The following is a 15,458-nucleotide window of genomic DNA, read 5'->3' on the forward strand; positions in this document are numbered from 1 at the left end:
CAGGCAGCAGGGTCATCCAACTGGCAGGCTGTAGTTTACCAGCCCCACTAGAGTTGGGGTTTTTTTGTTGTTGTTTTTTTTGTTTGTTTGTTTTCCTCTCCCTCTCTATAAAGAGTATCTGTGATGGGACCTTGTTAACACAGCTTGTTTCTTACCGCAGTCAGGATATAGCTGACTGGATCTGAAATTCTTTCTGTGAAAAAAGAAGCAAAGGGTTTGTTACAGATTTTTTTTCTCCTAATCCATTTATCAAAATCAAATTTTAGGAAACAGAGGATGGTTTCTTTTTATTTTAGAAGAGCTCAACATAAAGATGCAGTGAAAGGGTATCTCTTAATGTATTGAAAATATGGTCTTATTTATAGATATTTTAGAATCATAAACTGTCACAGCTAGAAGGTCGTTTGGTCCAGTCCCCTATATTTCAAATAATGATACTGAAAGCCAAAGGAAGAAGGGTTTATTCCATATCATTATCTAGTTAGTGACAGACCTGGGCCTTTTCTGTTAGTTCATGCTTTCTACTTTTCAGGAACGCAGTGTTCAACCGGCAAATGTTTATTGAGTTTCCTCGTCTTGTTAAACCACTGTTTTGGTATTTAAGGAGGCAGGAGACTATCTCAAAGAGTTCATTAGCCTTGGTGGAATATAAGATTATGCATATAAAAGCCTAACAAATAATAGCAAACAATATCAGATTCTGAACAATTACGGCCAACAGTGTTCTAAGAACTCAGGGGAAGCATCAAACCCTAGGGGCTGAGGTGGTCAGGAAAAGGTAATCGAATAATTTGGACTTGAAGGATGGATTTGGATCTGATATGGAAAGGGACATGGGAAGCTGAATCCTGTGTGGGGAGAATGCTCTGAGCACAGGTGTGGAGGCAGGGTATGCAAGACTTATTTAGGAACAGTTTAGCCCAAATGGAAGATCCCTACTGGGGAGCACTTGGAGATAAGGCTGGGAAGTTAAGTTGGTACAAAAATAGAGGGCCTTGGGCTTCCCTGGTGGCGCAGTGGTTAAGAATCTACCTGCCAATGCAGGGGACACAGGTTCGAGCCCTGGTCCGGGAAGATCCCACATGCCGCGGAGCTACTAAGCCCATGCGCTGCAGCTACTGAGCCTGCGCTCTAGAGCCCACGAGCCACAACTACTGAGCCCACGTGCCACAACTACTGGAGCCCACATGCCACAACTACTGGAGCCCATGTGCCACAACTACTGAAGCCCACGCACCTAGAGCCTGTGCTCCACAACAAGAGAAGCCACAACAAATGAGAAGCCCGCGCACCACAACTAAGAGTAGCCCCCGCTCACCACAACTAGAGAAAGCCCGCGTGCAGCAACAAAGACCCAACGCGGCCAAAAATAAATTAATTAATTAATTTTTTTAAAAAATAGAGGGCCTTGAATACTGGGGAATTATTAAAGACGTTTTGAGGAGAGAAATATTTATAATTCAGGATTCTGGAAAGGTAGTCTGACAGCAGTACGCAGGATAGATTTAAGGTATAAGACCTAAAAAGAAACGCAGCGTTGCATTGCTAGATTGACAAAATTCAAAGGGTAAAGGGATTTTGTCCTCTGGAATGCAGAAAGAACTACTTGTGGTTATCTATTATTATGTGAAACAAGGGACCTGACTCATTTATGCATCCATCAAGCACTGATGTTTATGCAACATTAGATTTGGCAGGTTTAGACATAAAGTTCTTAGAAGCCAGAGTCATATGTTTCTATAATTACAGCTAGAAGGTGGAGATTGTCTCCTGCTTTCTCTTTACCCTCCCTGGGAACTAGTTTATTGCTCCATGTGGTGAACCGTTAGTAAATACCATAGTCCCAGTGGTCCCTGCCAAAGAGAGCAAGGTTTGAGCATGATGTGATCAAAGAAGGTGGACATAGCCAAGAGGTAAGGTGAAAATGAAGAGCAGATGGAGGTATATTTTTCCTTCATACCTATTGAGCTCAGGGCCTTGGGTAAATGCTGGGGCCATTAAGGCCAGATCTTCTACCAGTTTCCTAAGACTAGGTTGCACATTTGATTGTTGGCAGATTTTTTTCTCTCCATTCCATTCTTCTAACTTGTAATCTACCCCCCCAGTGATTCAGGGTCTTTGGTGTATAGCTGTAATAGGGCAGCTGGCTGGATAAATGAGCAGTAAAAATGTTCCTCCCATTCCTATGACCCTATTCCTATGGCTCCTCCTGGCCTCAGTGAGATGGTGGGATAGTTAATTAGATTCAGATTTTCAAGCACTTTTTGAATATGAGAATACAATACTTCCTGTCTTTCTTTTCAAACTGAATTTCCAAAGGTGGGGGCTAGTTCCTATTGGGAAGTCACCAAAGTTATCTTGGAAAAGGCGTTTGTGTATATAGAGAGCCAGAAACCTCTTGTTTTATAGTTTTCTTACTTTTATAGGTATTGGTTGTAAGAGAAAAAGACAGTGATGATGGAATGTACATCCCGTCTGTTTTCTCTGTTTCCAGCAGAGGAGGGAGTATTTGCTTGATTGCAAAGAGAGTGTTCTGTTTTGTTGGGCTTCAGGCATATTTGGTCCTGGAAAGTGAGATAGTGTAGACACTTGGAATAGGAGTCCTGCTGAGTCTATGGTCAGGTACAGAGGCATTCTCCCTCTGTTATCAGACAGTACTGGTGACTTCACTCCACTGGGCCCAAATTCGTACTACCTCAGTGGATTTGGAGAAAGCACAACACCTTTGCCACATGTTGAATTGATGCATTACTGACTTGGAAAGGCATTATATGTAGTGGAAAAGAATGTTACTGATAGAAAGAGCATGGTACTAGAAATTCAAGTCCAGAGAATTTAGAATTTAGTCTTGAGACAAAAGCTGTATGACGCTGAGCAAATAACTTTGCTTCTCTAAGCCTCAGTTTCCCCAGCTGAAATTGGCTTAGTTGTTCTTTAAAACCCCCCCCCCACTGCTCAGCTCTAAAATTCCCATTTTATTTCTGAAAGACATGTGTTTTTAATAACTCATAAGTAAAGGTATTTGTGCCAAATATTTAATAAGAAAATCATGTAGCTTTTCTCCAATGTTATGTTGTTTTCTTTTGAATACTAGTCAAGGGTTTTATTACTGGAAGGGTAATGAAAATATTAAAACAAGCTTCTAAATGATATCTTTTAAAATGGAATAAAATGTTCACACGTTCATCTTGGAAAAAAGACAGAAACTTAAGTCAGAGCCTCAAAGATCATGGCCAGATCTCTATTTCTGGGACTACAGATGATGATAAATGGGTTCACATTCTTGATTATTTTCCTGTTGGTGTGGAAAGTCTTGAAATACGTGCTGTTTATCTATATTAGTATCCCCACTGCTACTTACCAGCTGTAACTCCTAGAGTACTTCTCCACTTTGCAGTTCTTTGAGGGGAGGGGGGAGGAACCTTTCCCAAGGTGTCTTGTTCAGTATAGGCACTGAAACTTTAACTGTTCTATACTTTTAACTCTTACATCTATAAGGTGACATAGATAGGGTTATTTATTTATTTATTTTTAAATTTTTACTGGTGTATAGTTGATTTACAATGTTGTGTTAGTTTCAGGTGTACCGCCAAGTGAATCAGTTATACATATACATATATCCACTCTTTTTTTTTTTTAAGATTCTTTTCCCATATAGACCATTACAGAGTATTGAGTAGAGTTCCCTGTGCTATACAGTAGGTCCTTATTAGTTATCTGTTTTATATATAGTAGTGTATATATGTCAATCCTGATGTCCCAATTTATCCTACCCCCCTTATCCCCTGGTAACCATAAGTTTGTTTTCTACTTGACTCTACTTCTGTTTTGTAAATAAGTTCACTTGTACCCTTTCTTTCAGATTCCACATATAAGCAATATCATATGATATTTGTCTTTCTGTGTCTGACTTATTCACTCAGTATGACAATCTCTAGGTCCATCCATGTTGCTGCAAATGGGATTATTTTGTTCTTTTTTATGGCTGAGTAATATTCCATGGTATATATGTACCACATCTTCTTTATCCATTCCTCTGTTGATGGACATTTAGGTTGCTTCCATGTCCTGGCTATAGTAAATAGTGCTGCAGTGAACATTGGGGTGCATGTATCTTTTCGAATTATGGTTTTCTCCAGTATATGCCCAGGAGTGGGATTGCTGGGGCATATGGTAGTTCTATTTTTAGTTTTTTGTTTGTTTGTTTTTATTTTTTGGCTGCGTTAGGTCTTTGTTGCTGTACATGGGCTTTCTCTAGTTGTGGCGAGCTGGGGTTACTCTTCGTTGTGGTGCGTGGGCTTCTCATTGTGGTGGCTTCTCTTGTTGCAGAGCACAGGCTATAGGCATGTGGGCTTCAGCAGTTGTGGTACATGGGCTCAGTAGTTGTGGCTTGCGTGCTCTAGAGTGCAGGCTCAGCAGCTGTGGCTCACAGGCTTCGCTGCTCAGCGGCATGTGGGATCCTCCTGGACCAGGGCTCGAACCCGTGTCCCCTGCACTGGCAGGCGGATTCTTAACCACTGCGCCACCAGGGAAGTCTCCTATTTTTAGTTTTTTAAGGAACCTCCGTACTCTTCTCCATAGTGGCTGTACCAGTTTACATTGCCACCAACAGTGTAGGCGGGTTCCCTTTTCTCCACACCCTCTTCAGCATTTATTGTTTGTAGATTTTTTTGATGATGGCCATTCTGACCGGTGTAAGGTGATACCTCATTGTAGTTTTTGTTTGCATTTCTCTAATAATTAGTGATGTTGAGCATCTTTTCATGTGCCTTTTGGCCATCTGTATGTCTTCTTTGGAGAAATGTCTATTTAGATGTTCCGCCCATTTTTTGATTGGGTTATTTTTTTTTTTGGATATTGAGCTACATGAGCTGTTTGTATATTTTGGAGATTAATCACTTGTTGGTTGCTTCGTTTGCAAATATTTTCTCCCATTCTGAGGGTTTTGTTTATGGTAGATAGGGTTATTTATAAGAGAACCGCCATGTCAGTATTCTTAAGTCTTTTTATTTTTTTATTTTTGGACTGGCTACAGACTTCAGAGAAAAATCTTCCAATCTCCTTTCTAGGTGGTTAAAAGCTGTGCTACCAATTCCTGATCATTTCAGGGCTTCTGCAGTACAAATCAGCTTTCCTTATGGCTGGTTTAGGATTCAACTTTCTTAGATATGCTAAATCTCTTACCACTGTCCTTCTTTACAGCTTCTAAAATTTTGTTACTGTACTCTCCTCTCCTAATCTTTGTCTTTGGGGGTAATGCCTTCAAAAACAAAATCGAAAAACCAGTTACTGGGCTTCCCTGGTGGCACAGTGGTTAAGAATCCGCCTACCAATGCAGGGTACACGTGTTCGAGCCCTGGTCTGGGAAGATCCCACATGCCGCGGAGCAACTAAGCCCATGTGCCACAACTACTGAGCCTGCGCTCTGGAGCCCGTGAGCCACAACTGCTGAGCCCACATGCCACAGCTACTGAAGCCCGCCTGCCTAGAGCCTGTGCTCCGCAACAAGAGAAGCCACCGCAATGAGAAGCCCGCACACCGCAATGAAGAGTAGCCCCCGCTCACCACAACTAGAGAATGCCTGCGCACAGCAATGAAGACCCAACGCAGCCAAAAATAAATAAATAAAATAAACTTTAAAAAAACAAAACAAAACAAAAACTGTTTACTGTCACTTTAATGAGCTTTCAAAAGGAATAGGGCTTAATGCGTGTGTTCAGTCTGCCATCTTTACCCAGGATCCTGTTTATTTCATTTCAGTCCCCTTATATCTTTTAGTCACTTACCACCCCTTCCTCCTGCTCTTCCTCCCTCCCTCTCTCTTTCTCTTTTTTCTCTTTCTCACCCTCATTTCCTTCTTCATCCAATCTAGACCTTATATTACTTTAGGCATTTCCTTCCATATCCTCACTCATTGTTCTTTTGTTATATCTGCCCTCATAACCCTCAACTTTGGGTTACTCTTAACATTTACTTTGTCCACTCCTACATCTGTTCTATTAAAGTCTTCAGGAGAAATATTATGCAGTGTTGTAGACTGGCATCACTATAAATTCACGGTCCCAATCTTGGCTGAGCCCTAAGAACCACTCTGCATTCTTACACCTGTCCTGGACCACCTTTCCACTTCACTCAGCAGCTATTATCAACTATCCACCACTCTCCTGCTTCAGAAAATGACCCTGCTTTCTCCTTCTGTGAGAGAATCCTAACTAACAGATGCTCATTTCCCCAGCATACTATCCCTTCCCATGATTTTATCTTTACTCAGACCCATCTTCAGTTCCTTTTCTGTAGCCTTAGAAGTTTCCTTTCTCCTATTTAGGACCAGACTCTTCACTTATGTCTTTTATCCCATTTTCTTCTGCCTCCCCTGGAATCTTGCTTCGTCAGTTTTTTCAACATTTTCCAGAATTTTCAACTTTGCTTTCTACTATTTCTTTCTCCTACACCTGTAAATACATTCTTATAGGATAAAGTACAAATTCCTAAGACCCTTAGTCATCTAACCATGCTTACTCCTCCAACCTTATATCTTACCATTCCCCCAATACAACCTCATACTCAACACTCCACCATATGGCTATGGAGAGTTGCTTTTACTTCTCTGACTTATGCATTTCTTTTTACACTTCTGTCCTTTTGCTTTCATCATTCCTGGAACTCCTTCAACCGAAGTTACCCTTCCATCCCTGGCTAAATACCTGCTCTTCTTTCAAGACTCAGCTAAAATATCACTTCTCTTTGAAGCTTTTCCTGACTGTCTTTGCACTAGACAAAACTGACCCTTCTTCCTTTGTGTTCTTCTATATACTATAGAGATTCTAGAAAACATCTGTAACTTTTGTTGCTCTGGACTATAAGTTAGATGAGGACAACAATTGTATTTTATTTGTCTTACTAACCCTAGGATCTAATACATGCCCTAACATAAGTAGAAGCCAAATAAATTTGTTGGAAGAGGACATTAATGGAGCCAGCATGTCATCTTGTGTTTGAATGTACTCTTGGCATGGAGTTTTTAAGGACAGAGCCTAGTAAGCCCTTTCAATCTTATATATTGGAGAAAGGGCTGAAACAGCATCATTCCTACCATATTCTTTTGGTCAAAGCAGTCACAAGGCCAGCCCAGACTCATGGGGTGGGAAAATAAACTTTACCTCTTGATGGGAGGAACTGCAGAGTTACTTTACAAAGAGTTGTGGGTTCAGAGAGGGGAATAATTGTGGCCGTTTTTGAAAATAATCTACCACAGTCCTAACCACCAAAGGATTTTAAGTAGGAGAATGACATGATCAAATTGCCCTTTGAAAAGATAACTTTGGATGTAGTGTGGAGAATGGATTGGAGTTGGGTAAGAGAGGATGTAGCGAGACCAGGTAAGGGAGGGTATTGTAGTAATCCAGGAGAAGTAATGGTAATTTGGACTATGGCATTGACAGTGGAGACAAAGAAAAGTGGATAAATTAGAGAAGGATTTCACAGGTAAAATATGAGGACTTGGTGTGTGATTGAACCTTGGTGCTGAGGTGTGGAAAGTTGTCAGGAATGACTCACATTTTGGTTTGAGCTACAGGATATATAGTGAGATAGGGAACACTGAGTTTGTGGAGGTGAGATCCAATGTTTGGGCTGAATTTGAGGTGTTTTTAAGGCATCCAGGTAAAGATATCTTTTTTTTTTTTTTTGCCTGCACTGGGTCTTCGTTGCTGCACGCAGGCTTTCTCAAGTTTCAGCAAGCGGGGGCTATTCCTCATTGTCATATGCGGGCCTCTTACTGTGGTGTCCTCTCTTGCTGCTGAGCACAGGCTCTAGGCACATGGGCTTCAGTAGTTGAGGCGCGCGGGCTCAATAGTTGTGGCTCGCAGGCCCTAGAGTGCAAGCTCAGTAGTTGTGGCGTACGGGCCTAGTTGCTCCATGGCATGTGTGATCCTCCCAGACCAGGGATAGAACCCGTGTCCCCTGCATTGGCAGACGGACTCTCAACCACTCCGCCACTAGGGAAGCCCAAAGATGTCTTAAAGTAGGAAGTTTTATATATTGGGTTGGCCAAAAAGTTCCTTTAGCTTTTTCGTAAGATGTTACAGAAAAACCCAAAGGAACTGATTCAATACAATCCCTATCAGACTACCAATGGCATTTTTCACAGAACTAGAACAAAAAATTTCACAATTTGTATGGAAACACAAAAGACCCTGAGTAGCCAAAGCAATCTTGAGAAAGAAAAACGGAGCTGGAGGAGTCAGGCTCCCTGACTTCAGACTATACTACAAAGCTACAGTAATCAAGACAGTATGGTACTGGCACAAAAACAGAAATATAGATCAATGGAACAGGATGGAAAGCCCAGAGATAAACGCACGCACATGTGGTCACCTTATCTTTGACAAAGGAGGCAAGAATATACACTGGAGAAAAGACAGCATCTTCAATAAGTGGTGCTGGGAAAACTGGACAGCTACATGTAAAAGAATGACATTAGAACACTCCCTAACACCATACACAAAAATAAACTCAAAATGGATTAAAGACCTAAATGCAAGGCCAGACACTATAATACTCTTAGAGGAAAACATAGGCAGAACACTCCATGACATAAATCACAGCAAGATCCTTTTTGACCCACCTCCTAGAGAAATGGAAATAAAAACAAAAGTAAACAAAAACTGGACCTAATGAAACTTAAAAGTTTTTGCACAGCAAAGGAAACCATAAACAAGACGAAAAGACAACCCTCAGAATGGGAGAAAATATTTGCAAACGAAGCAACTGACAAAGGATTAATCTCCAAAATATACAAGCAGCTCATGCAGCTCAGCTCAATATCAAAAAAACAAACAACCCAATCCAAAAATGAGCAGAAGACCTAAACAAACATTTCTCCAAAGAAGATATACAGATTGCCAACAAACACATGAAAGAATGCTCAACATCACTAATCATTAGAGAAACGCAAATCAAAACTAAAATGAGGTATCACCTCACACAAGTCAGAATGGCCATCATCAAAAAATCTACAAAGAATAAATGCTGGAGAGGGTGTGGAGATAAGGGAACCCTCTTGCACTGTTGGTGGGAATGTAAATTGATACAGCCACTATGGAGAACAGTATGGAGGTTCCTCAAAAAACTAAAAGTAGAACTACCATACGACCCAGCAATCCCACTACTGGGCATATACCCTGAGAAAACCGTAATTCAAAAAGAGTCATGTGGGGCTTCCCTGGTGGCGCAGTGGTTGAGAATCTGCCTGCCAATGCAGGGGACACGGGTTCGAGCCCTGCTCTGGGAAGATCCCACATGCCGCGGAGCAACTAGGCCCGTGAGCCACAATTACTGAGCCTGCGCGTCTGGAGCCTGTGCTCCACAACAAGAGAGGCCGCAATAGTGAGAGGCCCGCGTGCCGCGATGAAGAGTAGCCCCTGCTTGCCACAACTAGAGAAAGCCCTTGCACAGAAACAAAGACCCAACACAGCCATAAATAAATAAATAAAATGAAACTTAAAAAAAAAAAAAAAAAAAAAGAGTCATGTGGGGCTTCCCTGGTGGTACAGTGGTTGAGAATCTGCCTGCCAATGCAGGGGACACAGGTTCGAGTCCTGGACTGGGAAGATCCCACATGCTGTGGAGCAACTAGGCCCATGAGCCACAACTACTGAGCCTGCGCGTCTGGAGCCTGTGCGCTGCAACAAGAGAGGCTGCGACAGTGAGAGGCCCACGCACTGTGATGAAGAGTGGCCCTCGCTCGCCGCGACTAGAGAAAGCCCTCGCACAGAAACGAAGACCCAACACAGCCATAAATAAATACATAAATAATTAAATAATTTAAAAAAAAAAAGAGTCATGTACCACAATGTTCATTGCATCTCTATTTACAATACCCAGGACACGGAAGCAACCTAAGTGTCCATTGACAGATGAATGGATAAAGAAGATGGGGCACATATAAACAATGGAATATTACTCAGCCATAAAAAGAAACGAAATTGAGTTATTTGTAGTGAGGTGGATGGACCTAGAGACTGTCATACAGAGTGAAGTAAGTCAGAGAGACAAAAACAAATACCGTATGCTAACAGATATATATAGAATCTAAAAAAAAAAAATGGTTCTGAAGAACCGAGGGGCAGGACAGGAATAAAGACACAGACGTAGAGAATGGACTTGAGGACACGGGGAAGGGGAAGGGTAAGCTGGGACGAAGTGAGAGAGTGGCATGGACATATATACACTACCAAATGTAAAATAGATAGCTAGTGGGAAGCAGCTGCATAGCACAGGGAGATCAGCTGGGTGCTCTGTGTCCACCTAGAGGGGTGGGATAGGGAGGGTGGGAGGGAGATGCAAGAGGGAGGAGATATGGGGATGTATGTATATGTATAGCTGATTCACTTTGTTATACAGCAGAAACTAACACACCATTGTAAAGCAATTATACCCCAATAAGATGTTTTTAAAAAAACAAAAAAACCCAAAGGAACTTTCTGGGCAACCCAATATATACTTGGAGCTCAGAGGTTAGCACTATGCCTAAGATAAAAATTTTTAATTACTGATATATAGATGATGACTGAAGATATGGGCATGGATGAAATCACTTAGGAAGAGCACAGAATGAGGAGGAAAGAGGGTTAGGAACAGGCTTACGCCAGCTAGAGGATCATGAGCTTCCAAAGGAATTTAAATCAGAGAGAGAAAGAGAAAAGGAAAACCAAGAGAACACACGTCACAGAAGCCAGAGGAAGAAAGTAACAGTAGTGTTGAATGTGGCTGTGAGGTTAGGTAAGATGATAATTTTTAAATGATCACTGTATTTTACTAAAATGGAAGTCATTAATGACTTTATCAAAGTGGGTAGAGTGGAAGATGTTAAATGGTGACAGCACGTTGGACTATTCTGAGAAATTTGGCTGTGAAGGATAGAAGTAGAACTAGAAAGAGGAGAAGGAAAGTTTGAAAAAGAATATTTTAACTTGGGAAAAACTGAGAACGTTTTAAGGTTATATGAGCCATATTGCATGTTAGGCAGTCCCTAAGGTGGAAGTGAGGTTGGGAGGACGTCCTCAGCATAGCTAGCTAATAGCTGCTACCCTGACTGTAGGGAGCCTGTCATACTAGGACTAACTGTATCATTCAGTAGTTTGTCCCATTCCTACCCCTTTCTTCCCACTCCCTACTGTGCACCTAACCTTGCCAACTCTCCTGGACCAACCAGGAATATTCTGAAGTACACCCAAACTCGTCAGGACCCTCCTGAAGTCTCTAACATTTGTTTCTGATGAGTCTATATCTCTTATCAGAATGTATACTCTTCTGGACATTCAGTAAGTATTTAGTGCCTGCCATGTAATACACTGTTCTGGACACAGTGTGCTGCTATGATGATCAAGTCTCAAATCTTCCTTCCCCGAAAGAGGTGATAGAGATACACAATGCAGAATAGAACATTAGTACTATAAGTGATTTTTCCAGTAGAATTCCGTAAGTATTTAGAAAGGAAAAAAAAACCTCAGTAGATTAGGAGAATCTGGGAATTTTTTAAGGAGAAAATTACATGTGAGGCTGGAGCTTTAAGGATTTATACATGTTGGGAGTAGTGGCACACGAATAGAGGCAGGCATTCCAGAAGGAACCACATGAGCAAAGACACAGAGAAAGGAAAGCAAAAGTAACTGAGTTACTCAGTTTCTCTGAAGCACAGAGAATAATATAAGAAGGTTTAATAAAAGCAAAGGGAAGTCTTAGAGGTTTACAAACAATAAAGTGATTACTAGGTTAGAGCTGTGTTTCATTCAGTATTATATACTTAATACAGTTCAGTACCTAGCACATCTACCACTCAGGAGAAATTTATTTACCCAACTGTTGAACCCCAAAGGGTGGGAGTGCCTGAGCAGGTTGTCTTGTAAAATCTTCCGAATATGATGTAACTCTAGCCGTGCAAGAGCTGGAGGTTCTGTTCTTCCAGGACCACTTCTGGTAGCAATTTCTATATCAGAGAAGTAGAACTGCTATGAGTGATATAAAATAAGGGATTATTTTGCACTTGTGGAAGCTGGTAGAGCTCTGTGTGCATGTTGTTGCTTCTGTATAGTGTTGAGCCTGAAATCGCTATCAGTCAGCTAGACCAACAGTCAGAAGGAAAGCTGGATGTGGACAAGAGCAAGAACAAACAGGAACCCACATCTGTCTCTCACCACTTTTAGCTTCATTATTGTGGGTGATCTGCAGGAGAACTGACATCCTTCACCACAGAGCTACACAGTGCTTGGCTCAGGAATCCAGAGAAGCTGAAGGAGGATATCTGGTAGGATCCGGAGGAACTGCAGGTCTGGGTACTGTTCTCTGCCTGCTAGGTGAGCTAGCGTCTCAGTGACATACACAGGTTGCCATAATACTTAGCACCATCCAGTGACCTTCAGAGCATTAAAAAATGTGTCTGCAGCTTTCCTTCTGCCTTCTAAATGTCACACAGAATATCTCTTGTAGCCATTGCTAACTCAGAACGATTCAGAGAAGAGAATTTTGCATAACATAATTCCGGATCAGCTAAGTTAATACATAAGCCAGCATACCATGTATATGTATGTCCTTAAAACAGTAACTTTCCATGGTTTTTCCATCACCTAAGAGACAAAATCCAAGCTCTTTAACATGACATCTAAGCATTGTAGGCGGCTCTCCATAATCTGGCCTCTGGCTACCCCTCCAGCTTTAACCTTTATCATTGTATCCTAGGTTTTGTTGTTTGTTTTGTTTTTCATACCTGTTTGCCTTTGTATATGCTAGTTTCTCAATCTGAAATATCCTGTTCCTGCTTTGTCTTCGTAGCAGATTTCTCCTCAGCATTCAGAACCAACCTCAGGCTATGAAACCTTATCCTATCCTTGCTCCCTTAGACAGCTCACTGCATCTTTTTCTGTTCTAGCTTCCTACACTGTTATCACATTATACATAATAGATTAACACGTAGTCTTCTCTACTAGATTATGAGTTCCTAAAGGCAACGTCTGTCTATTTCAGCTGTGTGTTCCTGGTACCAAGCACGGTACTTGGCCCATGATAATAATAATAATAATAATAATAATAATAATAATAATAATAATAATAATAATAGTTATCATTTAATGAGTGCCTAATATATGGCAAATACCATGCAACACACTTTAAGTGCATAATTTCTGATCATCTTAATAACTGCAACAAGGAGATAATATGATGGGCCTCCATGTTTGTTGAATTAATGAATATATTATCTAAGATTAAAAATTGCAATAATTTTCCAATTTTCTCTTAAGGAAGTGGAACTTTTTCTTTAAGTAAAATCTTACATAGAAGCCTGAGATATGAAACATAGAACAGGGATTTTTTCTGATTCAGGTTTCCTGTAGCAATTCCCAAAGCAGCTCCAGAAAACTCTCGGACTCTATGAAGCACAATATTCCATTTTATAACAAAGAAACTGACATGAAGAAAGATTATGCCATATTTAAGTGGTGAAGCCAGAACTAGAATCCTGGCTCTTAGTCCAGTGCTCTTTTTACTACACCAAGCTGCCTTTCAACTTTGACTTAGCTCACTATTAAGCCAGTGATATCACAGAATACAAGTGGTCATTAGTCTCAAGATTAGAATAAAAACAGAAATCCTTAACATGGCGAGAAACCTCTCCAGCCTCATCTTGTGCCTCTCCCCTTCTTGTTTTCTGTGTTTTAGCGGTCCTGGGCGACTTTAGTTCCTCATACTCACCAGTCTACCTCAGAGTCTTGGCATGTACTATTTTCTCTGCCCAGAGTGCCCATCTCATTTTCTCCACCCCTTTCACCTGGCTAACTCCTGCTTTTCTTTCAGGTTTAAGCTTAAAGGGAAGCTTCCTGTCATCTTCCACCCTGGACTAGGTCCCCCATTATATGCTTCCGTAATACTCTGTGCTCACCTTTTACAATTATTGCATACTTACAGTAATTGATTTTCCATTCAACTCTAAGCTTCATGCAGGGATCATGTCCATTTTGTTCGCTTCTGTATCCCAAGTGCCTGGAATGTAGTAGGTGTTCAATGAATATAGGCTAGGGACTGTCTCGTAGAGGAGTGAAGTGATTTTTTTCTTTTTAATTAATTTATTTATTTATTTTTGGCTGCATTGGGTCTTCGTTGCGGTGTGCGGGCTTCTCATTGCGGTGGCTTCTCTTATTGCGGAGCATGGGCTCTAGGCGCGTGGGCTTCAGTAGTTGTGGCACTCGGGCTCAGTAGTTGGGGCACGCAGGCTCAGTAGTTGTGGCGCACAGGCTTAGTTCCTCCGCGGCATGTGGAACCTTCCCGGTCCAGGGCTCGAACCCATGTGCCCTACATTGCCAGGTGGATTCTTGACCACTGCACCACCAGGGAAGTCCAAGTGATTTGTTTTTGACATGGACTAAAATCATTTCTGTTTGTTTTTCTCTCGGTACAATGAGGAACAGCACTTAGAACTCTTAAGAACTCTTCCAGCTCTGGCAGTCTCTGCTGCTTTGAGTCCAGGGCTTCCACTTCAGTACAACTGCTTTTCTTGGAGAGGGTCTGAGCACCATAGCTCACTCTGCTGCATAGGCAGACCTTTGGTTTGGTAACTCCATATGCACTCCTAACGATCAACAATCTGTCATTCCTGTGACCTACGGTGCCAACAAGATCAGGCATTTGGGGTGGTATGGCAGGTGCCTTCCTATAAACAGCTACCAGGTAGTTATGTTATAGGTGCTTACTCCAAAATCTGTCTCATTAGAATTATAGATAACTAGTAAGTAGCCATGCTTCATAGATCACTCTCTTTCCTCTACTTATGAACAACCTTGGTTGTTTCAAGCACACCTTGGTCTCTAGTTTCTTTTAAATTGTAATGATTAGGCAGTAAGGAATTAGCTCTGGCTCTTCTAGTGGGAGAGAAGATGCTTCTTTGTTGGAACATGTTTAAGATGGCCAAACAAAATAGAAGGTGATTGTCTGAAGGTCTTCAAAGAGAGAAGTTGTTTATGTTGTTGCATTGAACACTTCAAGATGGCTAAGTTGTCATAGGAGGCTTTTATCCTGTTTGGAATTGTTGCTTCTGGTTCTTATGAGTCATTGTTTCAAGTTTCAGATCTCCTGGCATCTGAATTCAGGAGGCATCCATGACATTTCCTTCACCTGTCAACATTTATATTTATGCAAAGAGAAGCGTATGTTAGAGTTAAGTTTCTTCTGTATTTTGAGTTTTTGTCCAGTTGAATTTTTGTCATTCTGTTCCCATTCCTTGCTATTCTCCTGTCCCCAAATTTGGACTCGGTTTGGTTTGGAAAAAGTCATTCTGTATAGCCATATAAACTATTAGGACATACTCAGTTTAGGTTAGTGGAGGCTTTCGTTCTTCACTAGGTTGTTGTGGACTGTCTCAGCATATATGCCAGTTCTCCCACTAGGCTAGAAATCCTTGCAGTCCC

General features: G+C 41.4%; 1 protein-coding gene across 3 annotated transcripts in view; it reads left to right on the forward strand.

Annotated features, from left to right (window-relative positions):
• The window catches only part of EIF2B3 (eukaryotic translation initiation factor 2B subunit gamma), a 153,414-nt gene that overhangs the window by 79,655 nt on the left and 58,301 nt on the right, over positions 1-15,458 (forward strand). The gene's annotated exons all lie outside the window — the stretch shown is intronic.

The sequence above is a fragment of the Balaenoptera borealis genome (assembly GCF_965194805.1).
Source record: "Balaenoptera borealis genome assembly, chromosome: 1".
Taxonomy (NCBI): Eukaryota; Metazoa; Chordata; class Mammalia; order Artiodactyla; family Balaenopteridae; genus Balaenoptera; species Balaenoptera borealis.